This window comes from Melanerpes formicivorus, unplaced genomic scaffold (genome assembly GCF_026170545.1).
Source record: "Melanerpes formicivorus ecotype bairdi unplaced genomic scaffold, bMelFor1.0.p_v2 SCAF_2, whole genome shotgun sequence".
Lineage (NCBI taxonomy): Eukaryota > Metazoa > Chordata > Aves > Piciformes > Picidae > Melanerpes > Melanerpes formicivorus.
Genome location: NW_027142354.1, coordinates 3,361,688 through 3,384,132, shown reverse-complemented (window position 1 = coordinate 3,384,132; position 22,445 = coordinate 3,361,688). Strand labels below are relative to the sequence as shown.

General features: G+C 47.2%; 1 long non-coding RNA gene across 1 annotated transcript; it reads left to right on the top strand.

The window, feature by feature from the left end:
* Nucleotides 1-6,154: 6,154 nt before the first annotated feature.
* Nucleotides 6,155-20,641, top strand: LOC137446571 (uncharacterized). Its single transcript, XR_010988680.1, has 3 exons — nt 6,155-6,634; nt 15,326-15,551; nt 15,663-20,641. It is a non-coding gene; the product is annotated as an uncharacterized lncRNA (long non-coding RNA).
* The last annotated feature ends 1,804 nt before the right edge of the window (nt 20,642-22,445 follow it).

Here is a 22,445-nt window from a genome sequence, read left to right as displayed (position 1 = left end):
GCAGCAGTATCAGCAAGAGCAATGCTGCATGCAAGGTCTGCATAAAGCACACCATGATATTGAAACACACCAGCAGCAGGTGGGCTCTGTACCTACAACCCAGATGCTCAAGTGGAACTGAAACTCTGCATGTCCCAAGGCCCTCTGTCAGCACTCTGTCCCCAGGTGCTGGGCATGGTGTGTTGCTTCATAGTGGTTCAAAGTAATCCTGATGCCTAACAGCCTTTTCTACTCTCCTCTGTCCCAAGAGGGCTGGCAGCATGACTGAGGCACTTAAAATGCAGAGTTGTGTGTGGTTGAAAATTACCCCCAAGCTAATTTGGAGAAAATACCCCCAAAATAAAATTTGCAGACCAGCTCAGTTGGAAAGCAAATGAATCTGTATTTACAAGCAAAACTACAACCTAGAAATATGAAATGAGATGAATATGTACAAAATATACAATATTTACAACTTATGAATAACACAAGAGCCCCCCTGGACAAAACCAGGGGGTTACCAACAGTTTCCCCCTCACTGCTCCCTTCCCCCACCTTATACAAGGTAAAAGAGAGGGAGAGAAGAGCAGAAAGTAGCTTGTTAGTACTTAGCCACAACAAGGATGCAGCCAAGGTCAGCAACAGCCAAGCAAAAGCTACCAGCTGGCACCTGCTAGAGGGAAGAAGCCAAAAAGAGAGCAAGAGTTAGTTTACACAACCAACTTTGTGTTAGTTATCAGAACAACAGGATTATTTAGACCTCATCATTATTTTCCCTTTTACATCCCATGGTAATTTATTTACATTCTACCACTTTCCTACTCAAGCTGTGGAGAATTTTTCCTAGGCACAGCCTAAAACTGCCACACTGTGCCTGGCCTACAAACTCCACATACAGTCCTGGAGTACTCATGGAAAGCTGTGCTGAGTTTAATGAAACGCCATGGTCAGATTCAGTTGTGGGACCAAACAGCAGAGAGCACTTTTACTCCTGCTCTGTTGCAGAGCACAAGTCCTATGAGGAGAGGTTGAGAGAGGTGGGGGTGTTTAGCCTGGTAAAAAGGAGGCTCAGGGGAGACCTTATTGCTCTCTACAGCTACCTGAAGGGAGGTTGTAGCCAGGTGGGGGTTGGTCTCTTCTCCCAGGCAACCAGCACCAGAACAAGAGGACACAGTCTCAAGCTGCACCAGGGGAAGTTTAGGCTGGAGGTGAGGAGAAAGTTCTTCCCAGAAAGAGTAATTGGCCATTGGAATGTGCTGCCCAGGGAGGTGGTGGAGCCACCATCCCTGGAGGTGTTCAAAACAGGATTTGATGTGGCACTTGAAGCCATGGCTTAGTTAGTCATGAGGTGTTGGTGATAGGTTGGACTTGATGATCTCTGAGGTCTTTTCCAACCTTGTTGATTCTATGATTCTATGAATCTGGTACCCACAAAGACCAGTACCATGCAGTACAGGGCACAACTGGGCAGCAGCCCTCTTGGTAGTTCACATCAATGTAAGCAGCTTTCGTATGTGCAGAGAAGACAAACCCCTCTGGGTTTGGACTCAGTCCCACAGCTAGCACTATGGGTGTCACAGGCTGAGTTGAATCTGCTGCTGATACTCAATCCCATGTTGTCATCATGAGAGCTTCAAAACACAAGCGCTGGCTGGAGTAAAGTATTAATGGGGCTTGAAGTTTGGATTGTAACAGGAGAGGCTTCCTGTTCCAGTTGCTGCTTCTGGTTTCTGGGGTTGGGGGTCTTCTCTTCTGGGTTGGCTGCAGGTTGTGGGCTGGGAGGACAGGTCGCTGGCTTCTGCTGCTGCTTCTTCGTTTTGCTGTGCTTTTCTGGAAATAGGTGCTGTGGGTTAAGGAATATCTGTCCAACCATAGAGAGGTCCTCCCAGGGGACTGGGCAGTCCTTCTGTCCCAGGGGTGATGGCACCAGAAATTATGTTATTCCATCCCATATTATTGAATCTTTATCTTCTATATAAAGTGGCTGCAGATTCAATTCTTCTGGGTTTCCTCTCTCTCTCGTCTCCCAGCCAGACCTCATCTCTTGTTTGGTATTTCAGGGGAGGGTTTCAGCCTCAAGCTGCCTGCTAGCAGCCTGGGCAAAGCTAATTTCTTCTGCACCATTCAGGCCCAGAGGGTTGGGGGAGTAGAGAGATATGGGGGAGGCAGGGGGATGGGATTTGAGGATGGGGTTTTTGGCCTGATTTAGGAGAAGGTGTTGGGAAGGTTCTGGCTTGGTGAGATCCTGGTAATGCCCAGATTGGAGAGAACTGTTGTATATAGTTGTGAATAGTAGTTCCAGTTCCATTTAAACTTCCAAACCTTTCCAATCCTGCATGGAGTGTTTTCTTCCACTCCTTTGGGGAGGGGTAAAGAGCTTCTGTCCACTCCCTAAAACTATGATAATAGACTAAGGTAATTGTGCCTTATATTACCACACTTCCAGTAAAGATCTCTATCTTCACCCTGAATCTGGGGGGGGTTGGGGTGATTTTTTATGTGTTCCTTTCCTTCCCTTATTGTTTGTGTTGGCAGAGAGCAGGCTGTGTTAACCCAGGACAATGTGGAGGGGAAGGAAAGCAAAACATAGAATCACAGAATCAACAAGGTTGGAAAAGACCTCTGAGAGACCTGTCACCTAACACCATCTGAAAACTAAACCATGGCTTCAAGTGCCACATCCAATCCCCTCTTGAACACCTCCAGGGATGGTGACTCCACCACCTCCCTGGGCAGCCCATTCCAATGGCCAACAACTCTTTCTGGGAAGGACTTTCTCCTCACTTCCAGCCTAAACTTCCCCTGGTGCAGCTTGAGACTGTGTCCTCTTGTTCTGGTGCTGGTTGCCTGAGAGAAGAAACCAACTCCCACCTGGCTACAACCTCCCTTCAGGTAGTTGTAGAGAGCAAAACATCTGAGGGACTTCCCAGATTTATGTTCTCAGAGAAGTGACATGTTGGCCCACTGGTATTCTGACCCTACACTGCATGACATTGCAGGGGGTAGCATGTGGTGAAATTAGGGTGTTGAGAAGTAGCAAAGGCCAAACTAGACCTTTCTCTCTGCTAGCAACTCTGGAGTGGGTTGAAATTCCTCCCAGCATAAAATTGCCAGACTAGCTCAGATGGAAAGCAAATGAAGCTGTATTTACAAACAAAAGTACAATCTAGAAATATGGAATGAAATGAATATGGACAAAATATACAATATTTACAGGGATTTACAATTTATGAACAGCACAAGAACCCCCCTGGACAAAACCAGGGAGTTACCAGCAGCTTCCCTGGGCTGCCCACGGAGGTGGTGGAGTCACCATCACTGGGGGTGTTTAAGAAGAGACTGGATGGGGTGCTTGGTGCCATGGTTTAGTTGATTAGATGGTGTTGGATGATAGGTTGGACTTGATCTCAAAGGTCTGTTTCAACCTGGTTAATTCTATTCTATTCTATTCTATTCTATTCTATTCTATTCTATTCTATTCTATTCTATTCTATTCTATTCTATTCTGTTCTGTTCTATTCTATTCTATTCTATTCTATTCTATCCTATCCTATCCTATCCTATCCTATCCTATCCTATCCTATTCCATTCCATTCCATTCCATTCCATTCCATTCCATTCCATTCCATTCCATTTCATTCCTCCTCTTTACTCCCTTCCCCTCTGTACATGGGACAAGAGAAAGAAGAGCAGAGAGTAGTTTGTTAGTACTTAGCCACAACAAAACAATGCAGCCAAGGTCAGCAGCAGCCCAGCAATCAAAGCCACCAGCAAGTATCTGCCAGAGTGAAGGAAGCCAAAAAGAGAGTTAGTTTGCAAACTAATTTTATGTTGGTTTTCAGACCAATAGGTTGTTTAGTCCTTATCATTATTTCCCTTTTTACATCCAACGATAATTTATTTGCATTCTACTACTTTCTGTTCGAGATCTGTGGAAAATTTTCCTAGGCACAGACTAGAGCTGCCACAAACTGCACCATGAATCAAGGAAGAAATATTACTAAAATATAGCAATGTATCCTTAGGTCCAAGGCAATCTTTGATGGAAAACTTCAACTAGAAACTGGGTCACAAGCTAAGTTCCACTGCAGTGTTCCGCCTCCAGCTTGGTGGAGGACATTGGTGCTAATAATCTGATGTCTTGTTTCCACCCATTTAGTTTCATGGGTCTTCCAAAAATGCAGTTGCAGATCAGATCTCCTGTTATGCTCAGACTCCAAAACAAACCTTTTCTTACCTCCTCCTTTTAAATCCTACAGCAAGGATAACCCTCTTGGCAGCCTCTGACACGAGGAAGTCAACACTTGCAAATGTGGCAGAACAGCTCTTCCAGAATAATGACGTTGTTATCAAACACTGTGTGGGCACTTTCATTCCAGAAGAAGAGCCTCCACCCCAAGACTTCTTCCAGAATAACTATTTTGGTAAATTTCCAACTGTAGGCAAGCCCTAAGCTTTTCAGTCACGACTGGAATGAATCATTCATTGCTTTAGGAGAATGCAACAATCCTGCATATAGAGTTTCTGAATCTTTTTGGCTCAAAAATCTACACAGTCCAGAGTTGAAATGCAAGCAATTGCTGCAAATGATATGTAAACTCTTCTGCACTTGAGTGGTTCTCACTTTTGCAAATGGTTTCACTCAAGTTGAGGCTCAAAGGCTTAAGTGCATCTGAAGCCTGTGTAATGGAGACCAGAGAATTAATTGCATCAGGGACTAGAATATCTCTGATGGAGGAGGCAGGCAGGGACATGAGTTATCTACTCCTCAAGAGAGTGGCAGACAGCAAAATTGCTGTTGGAAAACTGCACGGTGGCAGATCTGCTATGAAGCATGCAGAAGAGATTTTTGCCCTCCCCTTCCTCCCACACCATCTCCTCAACCTAGCATGGTGCATGATTTGGGACATCTGGGATGACACCTGGCCTCTGCATGCTGTCCATCAGTACAAAACCTCTTTCTGGCCTCTGCATGCTGTCCATCAGGGCAACACTTCTCTCTGGCCTTGATCCTCACACAGGAGCTGTGTTTCAGTGTTTGAACATCTCACTGTTTCTCCCTGTAGTGCCTTGTGCAGAGGCATAGCTCTGTCAGTTCAAGCAACACCTCCACGTTGCAGGTGGAGAGGAGATGGTGCTCTGAATGCCTGTGGTTGCTGTGGCAGAGTCTGTGCTGCATTGCCCAGTCAGTGTGGTGCAGTGTATGCTGCTTGGGTCACACTGCTGGGGTCTTGGGTGCTTTGGGGAGAGTCCAGCCACAGTGCAGTCCATCAGGCATGTGCCACACTGAAAGGGCTGTCCCAGCATTTCTCAAACTTCAGCAGAACAGACTGCACTCCAGGTCTGCTGGAGCACCCTTGTGGGAGAAGGGTGATCCCCATCTCTACCATACTTATGGAGGGAGAGTTTATCCCAACACAGATTATCCTGTCTTCCTTGCCTGAGTTTTCCTTCCCAGGGGCACTACTTTGCCTGCTTCAGTGCAAAGCTGCAGTGCAAACTGATTGGATTCCTGGGAGGCCATGTGTCCAGTGCAGTGCAGAAAACCCAGTTTGGTGACACAGGCACATCCAAAGAGAATCAGGATCATACCTTAAAATACAAGCAAACCCCAGTAGGAACTGGCATGTGTCTTAGAGACTGCTGGAAGTTTAGAGCTACTGCAAATGCAACAGCAGTAACAAACAGCAGCAACAAGTATATTGCTTCCCAAAATTAAGGGAGATCTCTTCATGTTTAAAGCTTTAAGCTGAAGCCATTGGTGCCTGTTCTATCTTCCACTTGATATCTAGAATCACAGAATGGTTTGGCTGTGAAGGGACCTCCAAAGGCCATCTAGTCCAACCCCCTCTGCAGTAAACAGGGGTATCCTCAATTAGATTAGGCTTCCCAGAGTATTGTCGAGCCTCAGCTTAAATGTCTCATAGCAAACTTGAAAAGTAAACAGAAACAGAGGCACCAAACCTGTTTCACTGCTAAGAAGAAATATCTAGTGCTACCACTTCACCAGAGAATTGGGTGTCTCCACTTTATCACACTCCTGCAGTCACTCTGATCTCAGGATGTCACAGCCTGGCTTGTCTCTGCTGGCAGATCATGCCCTGGGCTTACGTAGCTCATCAAATAATGAGCCACAAAATTTACTACCCCTGTGATAATGCTGGCAGTTGCTGGAGAGGTAATCAACTTGCCTCATTTATTCAGCAAGAAGACTTGTTAGCTGCCACATAATGCAACATCTGCGGTGTCACCTGCACCTGAGCCACCTCAGAGGCTATGGCCCGAAAAGCTCTCACTGAAAGAGAACTCAGTGCTCATAGCCTGACTTTCCCTCAGGCTCTGGAAACTTTGCAACGCCTCACCCAAAGGGTTTGTGCCACAGTGTGCTTGCCTATCCAGGTTCAAACCTGCAGGAGGGTTGAGGTCTTGCAGGCAAAGGCTGCCTCAGGTTCGGTTTCTCCAGGAGAGGTCCAGCTCTGGGCTGTGGGCAGCAACGGGACAAATGCTGCAGGCTGGGCTGCAGTGATACAAGGCTGGGATGTCATTACACAGTTGTGCTGGCAAGTGAAGACCCCTGCAAAAGTGATTTTCTCACTGACCACATGGCCCTCCAGCAAGAAAACTCTGAGATATCCACAAGACATGGATTGCCAAGGTAAGCTGTGTGACGGGTTAGGGATGTTTTACAACATGGTTGTCACTTCTTCAGGTGCTCCCTTTTCTTATATTTAGCCTTGAGGACAGCTAAACAAGAGCTCTTCCGTGTCTTTTCTGTTGTTGTTATCCCTGATCTGCCCAGGTAGGTTTTGATATTTCTACTCTCTTTGGAAACCTGCCCATGCCCCTTTCTTTTTGCCAGCCTTTTGAACTCTCAGCTGTTTGCTCCTACATCATTTCCAAAGCATGTTGACCACATACATCAGGCTTCAGCATCTGAAGCCTGATTGTACCATTTTAGAACATGAGCCTGCAGTGTGCCCAGGTGGCCAGCAGGGCCAATGGCATCCTGGCCTGGGTCAGGAACAGTGTGGCCAGCAGGAGCAGGGAGGTCATTCTGCCCCTGTACACTGCACTGGTTAGACCACACCTCGAGTCCTGTGTCCAGTCCAGGCCCCTCAGTTTAGGAAGGAGATTGACTTGCTGGAGCGTGTCCAGAGAAGGGCAACAAAGTTGGTGAGGAGCTTGGAACACAAGCCCTATGAGGAGAGGCTGAGGGAGCTGGGGCTGCTTAGCCTGGAGAAGAGGAGACTCAGGGGTGACCTTATTGCTGTCTACAACTACCTGAAGGGAGGCTGTAGACAGGCAGAGGTTGGTCTCTTCTCCCAGGCAGGCAGCACCAGAACAAGAGGACACAGTCTCAGGCTGCACCAGGGGAGGTTCAGGCTGGAGGTCAGGAGGAAGTTTTACACAGAGAGAGTGATTGCCCATTGGAATGGGCTGCCCAGGGAGGTGGTGGAATCGCCATCACTGGAGGTGTTCAGGAGGAGACTTGATGGGGTGCTTGGTGCCATGGTTTAGTTGATTAGGTGGTGTTGGATGATAGGTTGGATGCGATGATCTTGAAGGTCTCTTCCAACCTGGTTTATTCTGTATTCTGTATTCTGTAACTTATGTCATCACATTAACATTACTCAGTAGCACTTTCCCTTTACAGTTTAGCATCTCTCCAACTACTTTTTGGATCACCATAGAGCAGCCACTTTCATTTCACTTCCCTTGATGGTACTGATGCAGTCTTTCCTTGGAGTGACTACAGTCAATTATTTCTTCTATTCTGCATTGCCTCCTGGAGTTTTTGCAGTCCATCTCGCTTGCCATAATGCTGCACGGTTATCTTGCTGTGTCAAGACCCTTCTGATGTTTCCTTGCAATTCTCTTTGACATGCTGCAGCAATTGTATTTTAAAATACAGCATTTCCCACTATTCTCTTACACTTTATCTGTACTGTATCAGAACACGATCAGGCCTGGATGCAAGGGAGGGCTAAAAAGGGGAAGAAACACGTGCAGTGCAAAGCTGTGAGCCCCTTTGATGCGAGCTCCTGGGCTTTTTAGTTTTGGAAAATGAAAAAAAAATAGGAAATTATCTCCTGAGGTCCATGCTGTAGTGCCTCATGTTATCAGTGCCGAGTTCCTTCTTCCTCAGTGGGTGTCCTTTCACATCACTTCTGATCTAATCGTCAGGGGTTTTGTCTGAGAGCCGTTTCTGCTTTTCCCCTCGTTGCTATAATTAAATTGCTTATCTTTTACAGGGGCTGCTGATTTAGAGCATCCTGTTTTGGGGGGGGGTGGAGGGGGGGAGAAGAAGAAGGAAAAAAGAAAGAGGATCCTAAACAGAAGCTTACTCAGAGTAGCTTGTGGGCATCTTTTAATCTGTGCAGCTTTAGTCTGTCCCAGTAAAGCAGGACAAAGACGGAGGAAACCATGAGTAAGACTTGTGCGACTCATTTTCACACTCCTCTCTCAGTCATCCTCTAGAAAGAAGTGGCCTGGTTTCAGAGGATTTTTAAACTAACTAAATAAATAAATAACCAACAGAGAAGGATGTAAGACATTTGGCAGAGAGACTGGGTAAAGGAATCAGCAAAAGTGCAGGCAAAACAGCAGAGGATGGGGAAAGAGTGTTCCTGCAAAAAAATCTGCTGCCAAAATCGCAGCCCCAGCTTAATGGTATTAGGGTGTGGGGCATCCTTTGAAACCCTTTTCACTGAAAACAGCAAAAACATGCTTAGATGGTTACCTAAACAAATAAAAATCTTCCCATTCTTCCTTAATCTCAGATTGTCTTATTAAGAGCTCAGATTCACAAAGAAGAAAATCCTATTAAGCTACATGTACACCCGAGCAGTAATGTTTGCTTTTAAAGATCTCTCTCTCTCTCTCTCTCTCTCCTACGCACTCCCAAATCACTTAAGAGGCCTTTATTAAATTTCAGAGTTAGATAGCTTTCCTTTGCAGACAGCCCAGGAGTAGGAAATACTGGCTAGTTAAGAGCAAGGGAAGGCAGGCAGTATTGAATCAGGAAATAAAGTGAAAAGAAAAGGGGGAGGAGGGTGGTGGTGGGGGAACCAAACACCAAAACATAAGAAAAACACAGCAGAGCTCTGCCTCCTGAACCAGCTGACAATACCTCTCAAAATGGTGCAAGAGCCCTGTTTCACAGGTCCCTGGTACAAGACAGCAGCATGTGAAGGAGCAGAAGCTACCACCGCAGCACCAAGCAGCGCTGTAGGAAATTAGCCGGCGTTAATCACCCAGAGATTGATGGTGACACAGCTGAGAGGAGCCAGCCCTGAGAGCCACCGTGCTGCTCCAGTGATAGGTGTTTACCAAGCAGGGATGGGCAGATTTTGCTGCTCTTACTCTGAGGCTGGAAGGACTAATACATGGTTATCAGATTATTATTATTATTCTTTCTTTCTTGGAGACAAAAAGACAAAGATTCTACTTTATTACCTAGGGGTGAAGCCCCAGTAACTCCATCAACCTTTTTAATGCATGGGTGGGCTCAATTAATTTGTTCCATTATTTTCCTCATTAACAGCTTATTAAGGCAGGCTACCAGAGCAAATGGCAGCATATGGATTTCTCACTGCCGGGCATCGCCTCCCACACAGCGAGCTTGAAGCGGCGGCCACCAAGCTGCCCAGGCTGATCTCCAGCCGCACCTAGGGACTCTGCACAGCATCCTCATTTCCTTACTGATTCAGATGGAGCAGGGCTGGAAAATAAGTCCCAGAGGAACCCGCTCCAACGTATCTTGTGGCGTATGAAGCATTGCAGCAAGGCAGATGATGTAATATCGATTGTTTCTTAGTGAGAGAGGAGGAGAATGTCAGCCAAAGGAATTACGCCTGTGAATAGCAGATGAGGAGGAAGTAATGAGAGAATCAGTGGAGTAAATGAAGACATAAAAGCATGTAACACAAAGAAAGGAGCATTTGCTCTAACCCCCGTGACCTGCTGTGGTATTAGTGTACAGTTTTAGTAGTGTAATGATCATTAAGGCACTGGTCTCATTTACCAGGAGCGTGGAGATTTTTCTCTCACTGGCACAAGGCTCTGCCTTTCAGGCTGGTATTAATAAAAATTGGTTTCACATATCATTGCACTTCCCCAGCCTGGTCATCTTTTGAGTGTGTTTTGTGTTCAAACATTGCCATTTCGGGCAGAGCCGTGAGCCTCAGCACAGTCTCTTTCAGCATGCACAAGTGCTGCCACCATGGTCAGTTTTGACAGATGAGGAGTGAGTCTCAGGGCTTGGATGCAACCATGTGACAGTTTGTGTTGGTGAGGGTTTTTTCCCATCCCTTCAAACACATATTTATTTCTTCTTGTAAGTAGCAGCCCTGCAAGTGACTGCATGTAAATGTTATGCATGTTCTATTCCATTCTATCTCAAAGGTCTCTTCCAACCTGGTCTGGTCTATTCTATTCTATTCTATTCTGTTCCGTTCTGTTCTGTTCCATTCCGTTCCGTTCTGTTCCATTCTATTCTAAATGTATAGAGAAAGACTAGTGAGGGATTTTCCAGCAAAACAGACTTTTCCCCCCAAATTGTGAAAGAGGTAAAACCTAGACTAGGCAGCAGAAGCAGCCCAGTAGCAGCAGAGCTGGTTCCCCGCCAGCTCAAGGTGATGCTGCCGTAAGGACAATCTCTCCCATCCCCAGCTGGGCTCAGCTCTACCGTGGGAAGCCTAAAGCCATGGGAGCTCCAGCACCGGCAGCGGTTTGCTGGGATTTGAGGCTGCTCAGCTCATGGCTGGGGAAATCCTCAGGAGACAGAGGCAGCTGTTCCTCTGTTCTGCATTGGAGGGGGAAAAACATAAATAATAGGAAGAGTTTGATTTTTTTTCCCCCCCAAGCAATTATTTTTCCCCTTTTCTTCCCTCCCCATAGATTTTCCTTTCTTGGGGGGGGGGGGGGGGGGGGGGAAATGACTCATTTTTCTGCTGAACCAAACTTTTGCAAATGTCAGGATTTCTTGAGTCCTGCATTTCAAACAGCTCTTGGCAGAGACATTTCAAACCAAGGCATCTGCAGCGTGCTTAGTTTCCTTAGTTACATGCCATGTGCACCCAGGTAGAAAGGGCAAGGGTCTGACACAGCTAATGTAGCTTTTTTTTATGTGTCTGAGTCCTTCTTTGGCTCTTAGGGAAGTAAGGAGTGTATGTTTACAACCAGGAAGACAGCAACAAGGGGACATCTGACCTTGCCTCTCCTCCACCCAGCTTATCTTATCAACATGTTTCCAGTTTCTCCATTGTTGGGAGAAAAAAAAACAAGCTGCAAGGAAGGGTTACTTACTTCACCAATTCAGGCTGCACACACAAAAGCATATATCCTCTTTTCTTAGATATGAATGGGGGCTGCCTAACTTCAATTTCCTCACTCTGAACAGTCAGTCTGATTTTCTGTTTAAATTATCAAGCCCTCGCTCCTCTTCCAGGTCAGCAAAGCCCTGGACAATGGTTCAGTTGACAGGGTGCTTGGTTGCATGGTTTAGTTGGTTGAGTGGTGCTGGATGATAGGTTGAAGGTCTCTTCCAACCTATTCTATTCTATTCTATTCTATTCTATTCTATTCTATTCTATTCTATTCTATTCTATTCTATTCTATTCTATTCTACAGAGTTACAGTATCACAGTATAACTTAGGTTGGAAAGGACCTCGAGGATCATCGAGTCCAACCTATCAACATAGACCCCATGAATAAACCATGGCACCAAGTGCCATGTCCAATCTCCTCTTGAACACCTCCAGGGATGGTGACTCCACCACCTCCCTGGGCAGCACATTCCAATGACGAATGACTCTCTTAGTGAAGAACTTCCTCCTCACCTTGAGTCTAAATCTCCCCTGGTGCAACCTGAGACTGTGTCCCCTTGTTCTGGTGCTGGTTGCCTGGGAGAAGAGACCAACCCCTTCCCGGCCACAGCCACCTTTCAGGTAGTTGTAGAGGGCAATGAGGTCTTCCCTGAGCCTCCTCTTCTCCAGGCTAAACAATCCCAGCTCCCTCAGCCTCTCCTCATAGGGCTTGTGTTCAAGGCCACTCACCAGCCTTGTTGCCCTTCTCTGGACACGTTCAAGTGTCTCAATGTCCTTCTTAAACTGAGGGGCCCAGAACTGGACACAGGACTCAAGGTGTGGCCTAACCAAAGCAGAGTACAGGGGCACTATGACCTCCCTGCTCCTTCTGGCCACACTATTCCTAATGCAGGCCAGGATGCCATTGGCCCTCTTGGCCACCTGGGCACACTGCTGGCTCATATTCAGGTGGCTGTCGATCAGCACCCCCAGGTCCCTCTCTGTTTGGGAGCTCTCCAGCCACTCTGACCCCAGCCTATAGCTCTGCATGGGATTGCCATAGCCAAAGTGCAGCACTTGGACTTGTTAAATGCCATCCCATTGGACTCTGCCCATCTGTCCAGTCTGTTGAGGTCCCTCTGCAGAGGCTTTCTACCCTCTGACTGACTAACATCTGCTCCTAACTTGGTGTCATCTGCAAACTTGCTGATGACTGACTCAACCCCCTCATCCAGATCAGCAATGAAGATGTTAAAGAGTTCTGGATTGACATCTTTTTGCTTTCTCCTTCTCTGCCTTGCAAGGTTTAGGACTAGATCACTGGAGACTGAGTTACCTTCTCTGGCAAGTGGCTGCACATTGCCCTCAAAACTAGTGGTAGCAGTAATTTATAAAACCATGGGAGAAAGCCACCTCAGCTCTAGCTGGGCTTGGAGCAAGCCAGTGATCTTGAACATCTGTTCTGGATGTTACTTTGATCCCAGAGGCTAATTTTTCCTAGGTACCTCCATTCTATATGAAAGCAGATACATCTATGAAGCATAGACCTATTGGAAGAGTCATAGACTCATAGAATGGTCTGAGCTGGAAGGCACCTCCAAAGGTCATCTGGGCTGACCTCCCCCCAGTTAGCAGGGACACCCCCAACTATATCAGGCTGCTCAGGGCCTCATCAAGCCTCACCTTGAATATCTTCAGGGATGGGGCCTCAACCACCTCCCTGGGCATCCTGTTCTAGTGTTTTACTACCCTCATAGTAAAGAACTTGTTCCTAACATCTAATCTAAATCCACTCTTTTCCAGCTTGAAGCCATTGCCCCTTGTTCTGTCACTGCAGGCCTTTGTAAACAGTCTCGCTCCATCCTTCTTGTGTGTCCCCTTCAGTTACTGGAAGGCTGCTATTAGGTCTCCCTGGAGCCTCCCCTTCTCCAGGCTGAACACCCCCAGCCTGTCCTTGTAGCAGAGGTGCTCCAACACCTTGACCTTTTTTGTGGCACTCCTCTGGACCTGCTCCATCAGGTCTGTGTTCTTCCTGTATTGAGGGCTCCAGAGCTGGACACAGTACTCCAGGTGGTCTCAGCAGAGCGAAGTGGCAGAATTACCTCTCAGGGTCTGGATACAAGGATGCTTCCCTGATTCTGCAGACCCTGAAGGATTTCAGCAACCTGCTTCTTTTCCATGGCACATGGACAAAATTTCACTGTGGTGCAGTAAGCAGCTAGACACTATGTGCAGTGGGTAGTGTAGCTTCTGGCACGCATTTGTCTGCACTACTATCTATGCTGAAAGGTGAGGCTTGTTTTCTTCTTCTGATTGTTGTAGCTGTGGTCAGGAACATTCTGTAGAACCACAGAACCATAGAATGATATGGGTTAGAAGGAATTGTAAATGATCATCTAGTTCAAACCTCCTACCATGGGCAGGGACACACTTCACTAAATCATGCTGCTGAAAGCCCCTTCCAACCTAGGCTTGGACACTTCCAGGGGTGAGCATCCACATGAAAGCCCCTTCCAACCTAGGCTTGGACACTTCCAGGGGTGAGCATCCACATGAAAGCCCCTTCCAACCTAGGCTTGGACACTTCCAGGGGTGAGCATCCACATGAAAGCCCCTTCCAGCCTAGGCTTGGACACTTCGAGGGGTGAGCATCCACAATCTCCCTGGGAAAAGTTTCAGCATCTCACAGGTTGCCTGTGAAAATAGGCATGTGGCAGAAAATAGGCTCCTGTGAGAGTAGCTCAACTGTGTAAATGCCTGGAGTGAAAGTCCTGCAGAGGGTGAAGACCACAGGTGGGCTCCAGAGGGCATGAAGGTAGGTAGTCAGACTTCACCTGCAGATGAGAGACAAAAGAGTTTTCTGAAAGTTGCTGGCCTCACAGCAGGCCTGTAGCAAAGCCAGGAAGCAGAGGGATTGTTTTCCAACCACTTTGTCCCTCAAGGCTCTGAGCTTCCCTGAGTTTGGAATTTTCCACTTTGGATACCCAGCCCCCAGTGCTAGTGTGCTCAATGATTTCTTCAGGGAATGGGGAAGGAGATGACCCCAAAGCTCACATGCTTGTCAGCCCAGGGAGACTTCTCTCTCTGGTGCCAGGTGAGATGCTGATTCTTGGTAGGCAGGGACCAGGCTGAGTGCCCAGCAATATGTCCTAGAGCTCAGTCCACTGAGGAAGCCTTCCCTCAGATCTTGGGAAAAATATACCCTCTCTGTGAGCAGAAAGCAGCCCCTCTCTCTGAAGGAATCCCTGCACAAATCTCTGTTTCCAAAGGCATCCTGACCCCTCCTTGCCCCACAGGGTGTGGCTGCCACTCTCCTTATGTGTGCTAGAGGAAGGGGGTCCACAGATCGTAGAATTATAGAATCAAAAAGGTTGATAAAGACCTCAAAGATCATCAAGTCCAACCTGTCACCCAACACCTCATGAATGCTAAACCAATGTGACCAAATGCCATGTCCAATCCCCTCTTGAACACCTCCAGGGAAGGTGACTCCACCACCTCCCTGGGCAGCACATTCCAGTGGCTAACAACTCTCTGTGAAGAACTTTCTCCTCACCTTGAGCCTAAACCTCCCCTGGTGCAGCCCAAGACCATGTCCTCTTGTTCTGACGCTGATTGCCTGGGAGAAGAGACCAGCCCCCTCCTGGCTACAACCTCCCTTCAGCTAGGTGCAGAGAACAGTAAGGTCTCCCCTGAGCCTCCTCTTCTCTAGGCTAAACAATCCCAGCTCCCTCAGACTCTCTTCATAGGGCTTGTGCTCAAGGCCTCTCCCCAGCCTCGTTGCCCTTCTCTGGACACACTCAAGAGTCTCAATGTCCTTCTTTAATTGAGGAGCCCAGAACTGGACAAAGGACTCAAGGTGTGGCCTAACCAGTGATGAGTACAGATCCCTTCCCTTCCTCTGTGCACACAGCCTTGCACCCCAAACCCATCCACCCAAAATGTCTCTATTTAGGAAAGAGAAACAGTAAGAGGAGTGCTGAAGCTGGGAGGTGGAGGCTGTCATGACAGGACTAACAGACTTTATTCTTGTTTGCAGGTGGAGGCAATCCGTCACTGGAAAGCGGGAGCTGCTGGATGAGACAAACAGTGGAGAAGAACCAAGAGAAATAATTGTGTACAGAGTGTGTCCGTGGAGTGCATCTTAAGAAGAGCTATTTGGGACAGGCTGTACTGATACTGGATTATAAAAAGGACTGGATAATTTTATAAGCAATATAATGCTCCTGTAGCGTGCGAATGTATCTCAGGCTTCAGAAAATAAGGTACTCAGCTTACAAAAATAAAATCTCCCACTTGTATCTTATGATTATACAACTTGCTGGATCGATTACAATCCATATTTATTTATTTTCTTTAATTCTGCATTTCCTCAGGCCCTGGCTACCACTCAGCACTGGAGGCTGGAGGTGAACTGTTAAGAGAGCGGCAGTGAGCATCCTAATGGAAAAGATCACATTACCAACAAAAAAAACCAACACCCAACAAAAAAACCCCAACAGCATCGATTTGTTGTGTGTTCATCGATTCAGCCCCTTCCCTGACAGAAGTGAGGCTTGCTGTGATCCCACTGCTTGTCCTTCGCCCGTCCATCAATCCTTCCCCCAGCCTCCCAGCTGTCAGACACACACACACCTCGGAATGTGGCGGCCACGAGAGCTGCAAGGGGCCACCTCCTCCGTCAGGGCTGATGGAAACTAGCAAAAAAGACCACTAGCCATCCCCAGATCACAGAAGTAACCAGGTTTGGAAAAGACCTTGAGATCATCAAGTCCAGTCTATCAGCCAGCACCACCTAACCAATTAAACCATGGCACTAAGTGCCTCACCCAGTCTTTTTTTAAACACTTCACAGTATCACAGTGTAACTTAGGTTGGAAAGGACCTCGAGGATCATCAAGTCCAACCTATCAACACAGACCCCATGACTAGACCATGGCACCAAGTGCCACGTCCAATCCCCGCTTGAACACCTCCAGGGATGGTGACTCCACCACCTCCCTGGGCAACCCGTTCCAATGACGAATGACTCGCTCAGTGAAGAACTTCCTCCTCACCTCGAGTCTAAACCTCCCCTGGCGCAGCTTGAGACTGTGTCCCCTTGTTCTGGTGCTGGTTGCCTGGGAGAAGAGACCAACCCCTTCCCGGCCACAACCACCCCTCAGGTAGTTGTAGAGGGCAATGAGGTCACCCCTGAGCCTCCTCTTCTCCAGGCTCTCCAGGCTTCCTCCCTGGGCAGCACATTCCAATGTCCAATCACTCTTTCTGCAAAGAATTTCTTCCTAACACCCACCCTAAACCTCCCCTGATGCAGCTTGAGACTGTCCTGTTGTTCTGTCATGGATTGCCTGGCAGAAGAGATCAACCCCCACCTGGCTACAGCCTCCATTCAGGTAGTTGTAGAGAGCAATAAGGTCTCCCCTGAGCCTCCTCTTTCTAAGATCAAGCCTGAACTTCCTCCTGCACAACTGGAGACTGTATCCTCTTGTTTTGTCACTAGTTGCCTGGCAGAAGAGACCAACCTCCACCTAGCTACAACTTTCTTTCAGGTAGTTGTAGAGAGCAATAAGGTCTTTCCTGAGCCTCCTCTTCTCCAGGCTGAACAACCCCAGCCTCTCCTCATAGGGCTTCTGCCCTGTGTTCCGGGAACTCAACATCTTTCCTAAAGAGGGAGGGCCCAGAACTGGATACAGGACTCAAGGTGTGACCTAACCAGTGCTGAGCACAGGGCAGAATGACCTCCCTGCTCCTGCTGGCCACACTGGTCCTGATCCAGGCCAGGATGCCATTGGCCAACTACCTGAAGGGAGGTTGTAGCCAGGTGGGAGTTGGTCTCTTCTCCCAGGCAACCAGCACCAGAACAAGAGGACACAGTCTCAAGCTGTGCTAGGGGAGGTTTAGGCTGGATGTTAGGAAGAAGTTCTTCACAGAAAGAGTTGTTGGCCATTGGAATGGGCTGCCTGGGGAGGTGGTGCAGTCACCAACACTGGAGGTGTTTAAGAAGAGACTGGATGGGGTTCTTGGTGCCATGGTTTAGTTGATTAGATAGTGTTGGGTGATAGGTTGGACTCAATGATCTCGAAGGTCTTTTCCAACCTGGTTAATTCTATTCTATTCTATTCTATTCTATTCTATTCTATTCTATTCTATTCTATTCTATTCTATTCTATTCTATTCTATTCTATTCTATTCTATTCTATTCTATTCTATGCTGTTCTGTTCTATTCTATTCTATTCTATTCTATATGTTGTCCTATGGGTGACTGCAAAGGGCTTTTTCACAGATGTTTTTGTGGTTCATTGGAGGGTTTTTTGGGCGGGAGTGCTATTTCTGCAAATAAACAGCAAGGATGCTGGCAAAGCTGCTGGAGAGTGATGGAAAGGCAATGCAGGTTGAGAGAAATGAAGGAATTTCCATCTGTGAAGGGTGACCTGTTCAGCCTGACTTCCCCACATACCTAAACCCGCTCCTGGCTAGCTCTGATTGGCCTTGCAAAAGCAGTTTCCCTTGGTTGTATTAAATTTGGGGATATCTTACTGCGACATCAAAGCAGTAAGCACCTCATGCCTGCTTATTTCCCGAGGCAGGGGGTACAGAGGACTCCCCTGGAGCAGTGGCATAAACAGAGAAAGAAACACTGCTTGCACAAAGATTTTTAATCAAGGAAAGCAAAGAGCACAGCAGAGAAATGTGTTTCAGATTGCGGTCAGCCTTAAACACACACATCAGGAGTCTGGTCCAAAGCCCTGTGAAGTTAAAGAGTTTTTCTCTCAAGTACAGCGAGGTTTTTAGAGTCAGGTTCCATGTGAAATGTGTCCCCTTTTTTATTTTTTACCTTGGTTGTTGATGGTCTTTTTGTTTTCTTTCTTCCTTTTTTTTTTTTCCTTCTTAAATAATGAGTAAAGCCACATCAGCTATAATGGATTGCTGCTCCTCTGTCTGCTTTCAGGAGCCAGAAAGAGAATCATTGAGCCATATTCTCCTGCTCCTCTGCAGAAAGCAAATGGCTATCCTTGGATATCAATCACGGGGGTAAAAGCTAAGAAATGTTACCAAGGAAACGTTGTCAGGCCCATTGGCAGTCTCCTTTGTTTAGTAAGTTTACCCACTAGCAGTATTTGATTGTTTTGAAATCAAGAAATGTTAACATGGAAAAAAATATTACAACATCTGTGAGGGACTGACCTGCTAGGCACCCTCCTTGGTGTCACCAACGTGCTCTTACTTCAATCTGTCAAGCAGCTAATTCATTCATCATCTTTGGATTCATAATGCAAACTGGCCTTTCTGAATAAGTACCAAGTGCATTCATCATGAGGTAAAACGTGGTATTTCTCCAAGCAGGTAAACATTAGAGATGCTTGTAATCCAAAGAGAGAAAAATGAAGGACTGCAATGTGTCACACCAACATTGATCCAGCTGTGAAGCATGAATAATAGCAAGGAGGGTACAAAACAGACAGAGCTGACTTTAATCAGTGAGATGCCACTTTTACATTGTGTGGGTGAGTTTGGTACTCAGGAAAGCAGGGGACTAAATAGCATTGATTTCAGCCAGACCTTGCAAAGCAGGTGCTATACCACACTTCCATCACCCAGCCCTTACAACTCCTTCCAGCATCCACCAGCTCTGCCTTTGCTGCCCCAACCTGGTTCTCCTGATGCTGTGCTACCCACCGCTCAGCACCTCCCAGGAGGTGGTGAGTGCCCTGAGTTACAAGTGACTTCAGTGCAAACTGAGGGCACCTCAAGCCTTGTAGGAGGCATTCGTGCTTTGGCAAAAAAAAATATTGCTATTTAAATAGGAGGCTGTGCTCTGTGTTTTGTAATGCATGCAAATAGAAACTCTGGTGTCACCATCATCTCCTTCAGACACACCTAAATCTGCAGATCTTGGTCTGCAAAGGTGGAGGGCTAGTGTTACGTGGCAGTGTAGGAATAGAGGTAAACAAGGAACACTGCCTGGCTCAGCTGAGCCATTAATTGTGCATGTGAAGTCCCTCAGCTTTCCCATCAGTTCACCTAAAATTACATCCATTTCTGGGCCCCTGGACCTTTGGAGAGCCCCTTTCCCTGAAGCCACATTCAGCATCCTTGCATTTCTTACATAATGGCAGTGGGAAGCCATTCCAATGTATGAGGGAAGCAAGGTAATGTGCTCATGGTGGAAGGAAAGAGAGGACCCTGTTTTATGTGAGCACCACAGCTAAGCCAGCACCAGGGAAACAGGATCAGGGAGGTCATTCTGCCCCTGTACTCAGCACTGGTTAGGCCACACCTTGAGTCCTGTGTCCAGTTCTGGGGCCCTCAGTTTAGGAAAGACGTTGACTTGCTGGAAGGTGTCCAGAGGAGGGCAACAAAGCTGGTGAGGGGTTTGGAGGAGAGGCTGAGGGAGCTGGGGGTGTTTAGCCTGGAGAAGAGAAGGCTCAGGGGAGACCTTACTGCTCTCTACAACTGCCTGAAGGGAGGTTGTAGACAGGCAGATGGTCTCTTCTCCCAGGCAACCAGCACCAGAACAAGAGGACACAGTCTCAAGCTGCACCAGGGGAGGTTTAGGCTGGATGTTAGGAAGAAATTCTTCCCAGAAAGAGTGATTGCCCATTAGAATGTGCTGCCCAGGGAGGTGGTGGAGTCACCATCCCTGGAAGTGTTTAAAGAAAGACTGGATTAGTTGATTAGATGCTGTTGGGTGATAAGTTGGACTTGATGATCACAAAGGTGTTTTCCAACCTGGTTAATTCTGTGATCTCCCACAAACCCAGCCATGAGGTGCTAAAAGCCCAGGGCTGGCACTGGGGGGGAATACATCCTTGGGGGGCAGCGAGACCCTAAACAATGGATGTGCCTTTAAAACCTCATCTGAAAAGACATCGATAAAACCCATTTGTCTTCCCCAGGTATGTCCAAAATTATGAACTCTCCCTCAGACAGAAAGGGCACAGTTGATTCCATAATTATTGCAAAATAAAAAAGATTAAAATTGACTAAGTTGTTCAAGCCCAGCATCAAGTCACACATCTGTCTAGTTCTATTGGCACTTTCTTGGGCAGTGCAGGAGGAGGCAAAGCAGGCAGCCCTGCTCATTAACTGTAGCATTTTCTGACTTACATAATTATTTCTGTGCTGGTTTGGTTTGGCTTTTTATTTTTTGTCATTTTGTCTATAAGGACAAAGTGTCCTGGACTGTATGATCTCATGTGAATAATAAAATTGGAGAGGGAAGGATGTTATTATCCTAGAACGAAGAAAATAAACAATAACAACCACCAAACAAACAAAAACCAACCAAGAAGTAATGATCTTTTCTTCTCCTCTGCCTCAAGATCATGCAGTGTGACCAACTCTGCAGGCACAGTGTGATGGGTTACACCCATCCTAAAAGCAGAGGGGGGAGGGCTTGTGAGGGCATTGCCCTCCCTGGAGAGGGTTTTCCCCCTGGGAAACTGAGTTCATCTGTTCCACTCCCCCTCCCTGTCCAGCAAGCCTATAAAGAGGAGGACACTGCAGCTATTAGCTCTAGTGGCTCTTGCCTTTGCCTGGACAAGGACTGCTGCTGGCTCCCTGCCACATGTTCAGGCCTGATCCTTCTCCCTGCTACAGCCACACTTCTTCAAAGGACTCCAAAGGACTGGTTTTGTATGCGTACTTTCCCCATTCATCCTTGTTCCTTACCCTTAGCCTCCTTCTTGTTATTGTTTTATATATATATGTGTGTGTGTGTGTATATATATATATATATATATGTATTGTTTAATGAAAGATTCTTTACTTCTCTACTTCTAAGGCAACTCCAAATTGTTTCTTGGTGGATTTGCTCCTTCCCTTTCCTCTCCTCTCTATTGGGAAAGAGGAGGGGGGAATGGGGGAGGGTTTCTCAGCCTTGCCCCCATCTGAGCTCTTAAATCCCAGCTAAGGCTCAAACCACCACACAGAGGTAGACTGAGGGGAAGGAGTCAGTTGCAGGAGATGTTCATCTAAACAGTACATCCTCAACACTGGAGCAACCTTCCAAATTCACATTGCCCTCTGCTAACCCAGGAGGAATCAGCAGCTCCCTATCCTACTTCAGACTAGAGTGACTGTCACTTTGGGGATGCTGTGCCTGGGCTTTCATTAGGCTTCACTCGTGTGCCTCCTGCAGTCTGCCAGAGCCAGCTGGCATTTTAGGTGCTGTTCAAAGAGTTTACATTCAAGCTAAATGCTGAGGAAACCTTTACAGATGAGGGCATGGTAAATGTCTTGTCTGATTGGGGGGGCTGGCCTTTGTTTTCTCCCTTCTTATTGTGCTACCGCTTGTTAGTGAAACCCATTGTGATGCTTCCTCATCTCAATCCAGATGAAGTAAATTCCCCAAAACCACAGGAGTCTTTGTGAGAGTCTGCAGTGAAATGGAGATATTGAAGGCATTAACTTGAGATCCAGGCCCACATCTCCTTTCCACCAAGGACTTAATCGGAAATGGGCGAAAACTAATTTGGTTTTGTTCATTGCCTCAGCTTCCCATACGGAGGATGGGGAAGGCAGAAAAACAGAATTGCAGAATGTCGGGGATTGGAAGGGACCTCTGGAGATCCCCTGGTGCAATGTCCCTGCTAAAGCAGTTTTGCCTAGTTCAGGCTGTACAGGAATGCATTCAGGTAGGTTCTGGAATATGGAGCCTTCTACAGTGCAGATGCCCTCTTGGCCCTTTTCCCATGAGTGAGAGATCTCCTCACAGCAGAAGCGCTGCCCCTCCATCAGGGCTCACAGGTGAGGTCACTGCTCTGGAAGGGCAGCCATGTCCCAGTAGCCTTGCCATTTCCCAGACATTCCTTTGAAAAGCAGCTGCAGCATCAATCTATTGCTCCACTGACACCTGCAAAAGTCACAGAACATCATCCTTTCACAGAGGTTAAGCCGGTCATATGTAGTGAGGACTTCAGCTTCTTGGGGGAATGACCTCCCTCTCACAGAGGGAGGCTGAGTTCCAGAAACAGAAAGGGAACTTCTTATGGTTGAGCAGGACACCCTTGCCATGGTTTGCTGGAATATGGACAAGCTGCAAAGGATTGTTCACCCCCACTTTCTTTCTTCCAGGCTGGATAAAACAAAACTGCTTTTTGGCAAAGGAGAACCAGTGTGCTTCCAGAATATCATCACTCTGATCTGCTTGTTCTCT